The 9551-nt window shown below is 44.9% G+C and overlaps 1 protein-coding gene across 9 annotated transcripts in view; it reads right to left on the bottom strand.

Annotated features, from left to right (window-relative positions):
• Positions 1-9551, bottom strand: part of RAD51B (RAD51 paralog B) — a 708971-nt gene that overhangs the window by 204583 nt on the left and 494837 nt on the right. The gene's annotated exons all lie outside the window — the stretch shown is intronic.

Here is a 9551-nt window from a genome sequence, read left to right as displayed (position 1 = left end):
GAAGACCAAGGGCCAGAGAGGTCAAAATAAGTGCATAGAAGTGACTTGCAGATCCCACCCAGCTTGTCCGAAGAGAAGGTCACATTCCTGAAAAACTCTTCTCAGAAAAGTGCCATGAGTGTCATCACTGGATGTTCCTAATGCAAGACTAGGACCAGACATAAGACATGTCCTCCTGGGTATTGTCTTGGGGGACCAATTAGGCTTACTCATTCTTAGCTTCCTGATGGGCTCTTGTGCTCATCAGTGTTTTTAGGAGGAGTGGAGGAGCACCTGGCTGATGGAACATACACACGGTACCCTCAAACTCCCCAGGCGGTCAGTCTGAAGTTGCCATTGCCTTGAGGGGGTGCTAGGAGGGAAGCGGCTGCTTGCGGATGAAAGGCCAAACTCTATCACACTGGCTCTAAGAGTTTTTGGAAGGATGAGCTGAGTCCAAAGCAGAGCTTCCACTGTTCTTGTGGGGACTGAGGGAAGGCTTCGCCTGGACGTGATGCTGCAGTGAAGGCTGCAGGCCTGGGAAGCTGCCCATCGCAGGAGGCGGCAGCCCAGCTGATGGGAGAGTCAGGCTGAGCAGTCCCACTGTTCCCCGAGACCTGGATCCAGCGCATAGCCAGGGGACGTGAGCAGGAACACAATGTGGTGTCCGAGCTAATGACTTAGCAAAACAGAGACAGATGGCCATTGCAGTAACTTAACGCTCCCGTCTCTGTTTGCAACCAGCTCCCACTAGCTTCTCCCCCGTCCTCACACTACCTAACGACCCAGCCCTCTCTGTCCATCTTGGAAGATCATGGTCACAGACAAACCATCCTGTCTAAAAAAAATAAAATAAAATAAAAAAGCTGTGACATGCTTTCTAAATATAACCGTAGCCCACAGGTGGGGTGCAGGGGAGGGGAGGAGGTCTCTAGAGAGACACTGACCTTTGGTTCCAGGAAAAAGGCAAGTTAATTTGACTGAATTCTTGTGATTGTATACTCGACATATAATTCCTAACAACTGCATAAAAGGTACACAGCTGCAAGAATGCTCATAGGGGTATAACTTACAACCTGCGGATGAACACATGAAAAGGGAACTTTTATTCTGACCCCCAAATAAGTTTCCTTTAGTCAGAGCTATAGACTGTGGAACAGTTTCCTTCTTAAGCATTTATCACATGCGATAAATGAGGCTCGCGCATACCGAGAGCAGACTTTGACACTGGGGGAGGCAAACAACTGCTTTACAGTTTATTTACTGCTCTTTTAAAGTTTTTTCTTTTTTCCCTGTTTCTTTTTCAATGGTCATTGTTTCCAGGTGGCATTACTGTGCCAGCTGCTCAGAGACTCACCTGGCACAGAGGCCAGCCAGGACTGGGCCATATTGGAAAATCCTGTCTCATACTTTCAAAAGTTGGTTCATTTTTACAATAATCTCTTTAATAATCAAACTCCAGTAGGTAAACAACCGAAGACCCTTGGGAAGCAAAAGAAGTTTTAAAATAAATCCCTGACTGAAGCATTTTGGTAAATGTCCCCCCCACCCCCCAACCCAAAGTTTACCTATTTATCACCTTCAATAAGGTAATAAGAAACTTAAAAAAATTAAGCGAAACTTCACTGATGCAAATGGGTTTTGCTTTCACAAAGTGAAAAGCTGACTCATGAGAAGAAACTGAAGCGGTCACTGAATTATTCAATAGGCCTAAATAGGGATATTGAGAAAGACGCTTGAAGCAAAAAGTATACACCTCATCCCTGCTCATCTCCCAAACTTCCCCACCCAGCGGGGTCACTACCCGCTTACCTCTGTCTTCCTAGAATAGGGCCCCAGGACTCATATAGTCAAAGCGTCAGCTGGAAGGTCTGTGGCTTGCCAGCCAGCAGAGTCAACTTTAGACCCAAGGATGTCTGGGGAAATGTTTATATTCTACTCCTGACCATAGACCTGATCATGAGGGGCAGCAAAATATGCTGGTGGAGACCTTGAGCATTGGGTATGGAAAGTAACACTGTGAGGGAACCGAATGCAACCTCTCTAGAAGTGGAACCTTCACTGTGGGACACACTTGCCAACCCCAAGGGCCAGCTGTTGTTCATGGGAAGTAACCAGACACAACCTCCCCGTAAAAAGAGGAGGGTATCCTGAAGAAGTGAAACTGGTGCGCTATCCTCATCTAGTTCAGTTGCATTTCCTGCGTTGTACACTATACGGTTTCACAGCTTCATCACTGCTGGCATTTGGGGCTGGACCGAGTCTTGGTTGTAGGGGGCTGTCTTATGCACTGTAGGATGTTTAGGGGTGGCCTACAGAAGCATCCCCCTCCAGCTTCATAGCCCCTGGAGTGGCACGACCATTCCAGGTTGAGAACAAGCGGTACACCAGGATACACCACAGGGCTAAAAATTCTGAAAAAGCTTGAATGGGAAACATTGTAAACTTACGGCCGATGCTTTGAAAAGGTAACTAATTAGCTTGTTTAAAAAAAACCAGTTAAATAATTAGCTTGTATTTTTATCTTGCTTATTAATAAGACTCCAACTCAGAAGCATCCAAAGAGAATAAAATACAGAAGGAGAATCAGCAGCAAAGAGGCACTGATGCTCCAATGGGGAGAAATTCAAGAGCAAGTGAAGAATTAATTGATTTTTTTTTCAGTTGGTTTCTTATCTGGAAAGAAGGATTAGAGTAAAGTAAAGGAATACAATGAATATAAAAAGTCCAGCTGGTATCAGAAAGCACAGCGTTCTGAGTCTAAAGACCAGCAGGGATGGGCCCAAAAGCCATGAGTCAGCGTGCTAGTGATTTAACAAGAGGTTCCCACCACCCCCCCAACTTGTCCCCAGGAGTCCTTTCAGGCTTTAACCAGGTCACCTTCATGTCCCAGGAAGCTATCCACATACCATCAGAAGAACATGTCTTTAAAGTGGTTTTTAGGAGTTCCCGTTGTGGCACAGTGGTTAACGAATCTGACTAGGAACCCTGAGGTTGCAGATTCGATCCCCGGCCTCGCCCAGTGGGTTAAGATCTGGCGTTGCCATGAGCTGTGGTGTAGGTCGTAGATGTGGCTCGGATCTGGCATTGCTGTGGCTCTGGTGTAGGCCAGCCGCTACAGCTCTGATTCGACCCCTAGCCTGGGAACCTCCATATGCTGTGGATGCGGCCCTAGAAAAGACAAAAATAAAATAAAAAAATAAAGTGGTTTTTAGAATAATTAGAATGCCTTTCTACTGGTCCAATCAGTGAGATGGCTGGTCCAAGTTAAAGCCAGATAAGGAAATATAACCTTGAAATCTTAATTTCATTCACATTGGTGAGCAAATTAACTATTTTGAGTGACATTTAAAGAGTATTAAGGAGTTCCCCAGTGGCACAGTGGGTTAAGGATCCAGTACTGTCACTACAACAGCTCAGGTTGCTACTGTGGCATGGGTCAATCCCCAGGCCAGGAATATCCACGTGCCACAGGCACAGCCAAAAAATAAAAAAACTAAAAAATAAAGAACATAAAGTTTTTGTGGGACTGGACTTAGCAGCCTGCCTGCCTAAGTGTCATCTGCAATTGCTATTCTTTGAGTGACTGGATGAAGAAATGGTTTTAGAATCATTATAAGGAAACTCTACTCTATGGCATATAAATATTCACCATGATCAACTGAAGGAGATTAGCAAATAAAGTCAGTATTGCTTTAAGTGCAGCTCACGTTAGCAAAATTAAGCGACAAGGAAAAATACATTTCTCAGGGCTGACTCTCTGGTAAAAGGGACAGACTAGAATTCTGGTGGGCCAGATTCTAAACTAGCTAATTGCTGTGTGACGCTAAAAGTCACTTACTGTCAGAGGGACTTGGTTTCCTCCTCCAGAATAAGAAATTCACTTCCAGCAGCTAAGTTTGGCAACTGATAGGGTGTAGAAGAGAATATATAGGGAAACTGGAAAAATCGAGGGATTTAAAATAAACATGAAACTGATTTCATGGCTTAGGTTCTGCTCTTTTAATGTAGAAGCCTATCAATAGATGTTGGCCAAAGTCCCTCTGTTGATTAGATCTAACTTAGAAGGACTGAAATGCCTGCCTCATTTATTTTGACAAGACTGGAGTCACTACTGTTTCAAACTGAAGGTGGCCCCACGTGGGTTTCTCCAAACACAGTCTTGATGGAGGGAGAATTAGCACACGGTTTTCCTCCTTCGATCCAAGAAGTCTAACCTAACATCAAGAACCCTGAGATTGCAACCACAGATTTGAATTACGTTTTCACTGAAATGGCACTGGGGTGGTGGTGGCAGCCCAGCTTCTGAGGATTCTGGCAGAGACGTGGCCCAGAGACTTGGCTTGTCTGGGTTTCTTTTTCAACCGATGACTCTCGCCGGGTCTGTTAAAAGCCAGGGATCCCTACTCCAGCCCCCGCTCCATCCGTCTGTGGGGAATTATAATATGATTAAATCCTCTTAATTATGCACACACACTGACATCCTGAGGAAACCGATGAAAACTACCTGGCAGAAAGCATAGGTGTAGATTCACTCCAACCATCTGGGGCCTGCTGGGGCACTAACCACAATCCTTGGCTTTTTCTCCCCAAGTGAGACGTCATTCCAAGACCATGAGTGTGGTCAGCTAATCGTGTGTGTTTCCGTCTGGATGGGTGACTACGCTCCACAATTGCACTTTGGTCCCCTCTCATCCTTCGCTTTTCCTGTGACCAATAACCCCTGTCGGGCAGGAATAATTGGGAGGGAAAGTAGCCTCCTCATTGGCCAACCAGAGCCAGACAATTCTACACAGTTCCCAGAAGCTCCTTAGAAACATTCTCGAGCGCGAGAATACCTCCAGAACCCTGGGGCAATGAGAAGGAGGCAATTTAGGAGAAGGACGGCAAAAGCAAAGCCTGGAATTTCAGGAAGTGGTTCCAGGAACAATGAGTATATAAAAATGAAGTGGAATCACTTTTTCCAGGCAATCCACTTTCAGAGACAATGCCATCACAGGACAATAACTAGCATTTACGAGTATGTGAGGACACACGCTATGTTTATAGACACCGCTGCGGCCGCCAACAGCGGAAGGGGGCGAGTGGATCCTTTTGTGAGCAGCAGCCTCCGTCTTCAGCCTGCTAACTTCACCACACCCGTGGGAGCCTCGCTTACCAGCCCCGGGAGAACCGCCTTGATTAAAACGTGATGTCCCTGGTCACTAATAGTTCTCTTGGGAAGTAAAGGGTAAGCAGCCAAACCACACCATGGAAGGAGCAGACAAAACATCTCTCCTCTTCCCATGCAGACGTATCCTGACCACAGACACTGTCTTCCCACCAACTTTTCTGCTCCCCACCCTCACCTTCTAAGTTGGGTACATGTATCTGCCTTTGCATGTACTCTACACACACACACACACACACACACACACACACACACCCCACACACAGCCTTTCTCTCCTCTCCCTGTGATGACAGAGAGTATTTCAGTCAACTCCAGGGAAACAAAGGGACACCATGTCTCATATCCACTCTGCGCCTTAGAAACCAGTTGCAGGCAGGAAGGTAAATCAAGCCAGAAAGGGGGTTTCCTCCGCTGGCCGACCAGCATGCCTGCCTCTCAGCAGTTCCCTCTTCTTTTCCCTTTCGAGTACTTGGCAGTCTGTGAGCAAATCCTATTGACTTTGAACTTGAAAAAATGTGGGCAAAAATTTGTACAGCCCAAATTATCTCCAGTGCATACATTTTGATCAGAAGGATGATTTTTTTAAAAAGATTTCTTCTATTCATGCATTATCCAATAAATATTTGTTGAGTAATTTCTGTGTACCAGGAACTAGGTGGGGTGAGACCAGCTAGGCTTTTAGTAAATAATGTCAGGTGACTCGTGTCAGGCTAAAGAAGCCTGGGAATATTAGTCTATCCTCAAATGAGACGCTCCACTTAGGATTTCCTGGGACAAATAGCGATGGAAAAATACGGCTAATAACAGCTACCCCATGCATAGCCGTTTATATTATTGGATGAAGAAGCATTTGGGGGAAGAACAAGGAAACCCAGTTGGAAGATATGAGGCACCCTCTCTGGGCCTGAGTGTCTTCATCTGTAAAATGTTCATTTACAAAACGAGATGGCACTGAGAATTCATAAAAGAGATAGTGTACATGAAAGAAGACACTTTGGTTTTTTTTGTTTGTTTGTTTTTTTGTTTTTGTCTTTGCTAGGGCCGCACCCACGGCATATGGAGTTTCCCAGGCTAGGGGTCCAATCAGAGCTGTAGCCACCGGCCAAAGCCACAGCCACAGCCATGCAGGATCCGAGCCATGTCTGCGACCTACACCACAGCTCACAGCAATGCCGGATCCTTAACCCACTGCACAAGACCAGGGATCAAACCCGCAACTTCATGGTTCCTAGTCGGATTCGTTAACCACTGAGCCACGATGGGAACACCGAAGTCACTTTGTATGCTGTGAAAGTGGAAGGCATATGATGCTCCTGCTGTGACTGCTCAGTCTTGAGGTTACGGATGAGAGTAGCTCATCATTTCAACCAACATAGGAGCCTTGATAAAGGAAGGTGATCTCAACCAGGTCCATGACCTATAAATTCACTATGAGTCTTACAGGGAAAGATGAGTAGCTATTGGGAGAAACATGCACTTCGTGAATTAATAGCTAGTGACTGAAAACGGAATATTTCAGTTATGAAAACTGAAGAAACCCACATGCTAAAAGACTCAAACATATTGGGGTGGTCCTACACTAATTAGGTCGCATAGGATGAGGATAAGAAAGTGAAAGCTAATATTTTGTCCCACCTCTATATCCATTTTATGGATATATGGAAGCAGTCCAGGGTTTCTCAAACTGGAATGATCTATGGACTCCTTTTAAAGGGGAAAAATTATTTGAGACAACCAAAACACATTTAAAAACCGCTGGGAGACCTTTGAGTTTCAGAATCATCATCTTAAGAAACTTAAGATTCACTTTTCGAAAATGTCTTTTAATGGCAAAGCATTGTTTTTATAATAAAAAAAAAATCAAAAAGCCTATAGAATGTGCAGACCCCAAGTATCCACAACCCCTAATTTGAGAAATATTGATTTTTGTCTCACGCCTTCTTTTTTACAAATGAAGGAACGTGGGCCTGTGAAGACACAGGGACTCCCCCAAGCCACACAGATGGCTATTAGCAAAAGCAAGCCAGAAGCTTAGGTCACCTGATTTCCAGAGCAGAGCTTTTGCCTTCTTTAGACAAGTCCTCCTCTGTTCGCGCCAGAGCTCACTATCTGCTCCAGACAGATACTGGTATTGTGTTAGCCCAGGCACAGGGAAGCAGATGGAGGTGAGAAGGTTTGAAGGGGAGGTGACGTGGGTGTGGGTAATGCGGAACATCCTTGCGGCTGGGGGAGCAATTTGTAAGAGAGATATTTCCAAGGAGAGAGTCTTTGGTGCACCATTGAAACACAGAGACTTTGGGTGGAAAACACTAACAGTTTTAATAGTGGTGGCATTTCTGCCTAACAAGTTGAGGCAGAAAAGTAGGAAGAATAGCGTCTCAAGCTCAAAACCGGAGAGGAACTACAGAAGGTATGAGGTTATAATTCAGGGTGGCCAATTTAATCAGCTCATATTCATTAAACACCCACATACACATGGCGCTTTACAGCAAACCCCTTTCCTCACTCTGAAGCATCCATGGGCCTGTTTTAAATGGGCCACCCTGTACACGTTGGGAATTGGGCCAAGGTGTTAAGGCAACTGCTTCCCTTCCTTAGAAAAATAGGGTAGATTTTTAGACAACCGCAAGTAAAGGTTAAGGCTTCTAGTTTTACATCCCATCTGAAAACGGGGAAAGACTTAGGGAATCTGTTTTCCAAGAATCTGTTTGCAAAACTCAATAATACATTCAACCTTTCCATTCAGACCAGTAACATCCTATACTCTCTGCATTCCCAGACGTTACCCTGCAATCTCCCTGGATGCATTCCTCCTCCTTATTGGAGTTGGACTCAAGTGCTTTATGAATATTCCACATAAGGGCTAAAGCATTATGGCCCTTGAGTTATGTATAATTAGCCAGTCAATGAGTGGAGTCACTTCCGGCCTTTGCATAATAAACTCATTGTTACTGCAGAAAGCATGTTCTTACCTCTGCCTGTTTAAACTGCCAAGAATATTTTCAGTCTTATTGATTTATCAAGTAACTTTTGATGGCAATCTGACGAGAGGACTGACTGGGCCTCCCAGCCTTGACACTCCCCTGGAGCTGGGCCTAACAAGCTTCTGGAATCAGGGGGTCTTTGATACCAGTGAGCAACATGGCACAAGTCCTCCAACTTGGGTCCCCACCCAACTGTGCTGGCAGGTGCTGCGACTTTTCCAAGATATCTCTGACAGTTCCAAAGATTGTGACCCACTCAAGAGGGCATCAGGTCATCAGGAAAGGCAAAAAACAAACAAACAAACAAACAAACAAAAACTGCCCTGACATCAGACCGTTCTCCATTAACGTTCTCATTCTTAAACATGAGAACCCAGGAAGCTCAGGACAAGACTCAAAGTATTTTAATTACAGCTTATAATACAAAGCACACAGTAGGTGCTCAACTGACTGTGACTGGGTTGTTTTTTGTTTTTAATTTGGTTTTAACAGGCAGTTTAGGAAAGTGAGATGGGTTCAAGAGGTAATAGATACAAAGGGTGAGACAGGATAGCTTGTTTGCAGGGGCTTTGCATGTCTTCATAGATGTGACCAAGGAAAAACAGATAGTTTTCAAAGCAGTTAGGTAGTTTTCAAAGCTGTAAAGTATAAGGCTACTTTAATAACACCCTCACTTTTTACAAAATCCTTAGGTGGTTTTTGCATTGCATGGAATAAAATCACAGGTGGCTTATGTGGCATGTCCCCCTAGTTCAGGAATGAGTCTAGGGCCTTTGAATCCTGAGGAGTCTTCAGTTTAAGAGACAGAACCTTATCAGTATTCTGAAAGCCTCTTGTGTAACCCTCCCCAATAGCACCATCTTTTCTCCCATCCAGAGTTAACCTTTATTCTAAGTTTGGAGATTTTCATTCAAGCCATTGCCAACATTTCAAAAATCCTATCAACTTTACACAGGATACAATTACCCAATCCAAGGTAAGAGACAAATTCCTCCCCACCCCAGCTGGAATTAAGCCAGCTCATTCATTCATTCATTCAGCAAATGTTTCTCAAATGCCCCCAGTATGTCAAGTAGAGACTTAGGCACTGAAGAAACAGCTGTGGCCAAGACAGGAGTGATCCCTGTGTTCCTGGAGCCTGAAGCCTAGACAAGCAAATGGTTACACAAGTAGTTAGTTAGTTATAATTGTGAAAAGAGCCCTGCGGGTGAGGCCAAAGGCACTCTGTGAGGTGTAGCTGGAGGCCACAAACCAGAAGTGGTCACAGGGTCTGGGAAGGCGGCCCTAAGAAAGCACCACGGGAGGAAGAGCTGAGGCAGAAGATGCAGGCTGATGCCATGTGGTGTCAACAAAAACGTGGAATCATTATTTCACCCTTATGATGTGTTTCCCAGACCCAAACCTTCAAAATGTAGGG

This window comes from Sus scrofa, chromosome 7 (assembly GCF_000003025.6).
Source record: "Sus scrofa isolate TJ Tabasco breed Duroc chromosome 7, Sscrofa11.1, whole genome shotgun sequence".
In the NCBI taxonomy this organism is placed as follows: Eukaryota; Metazoa; Chordata; class Mammalia; order Artiodactyla; family Suidae; genus Sus; species Sus scrofa.
Note: the sequence above shows the minus strand (reverse complement) of the source record. Positions and strands in the feature narration are given on the sequence as shown.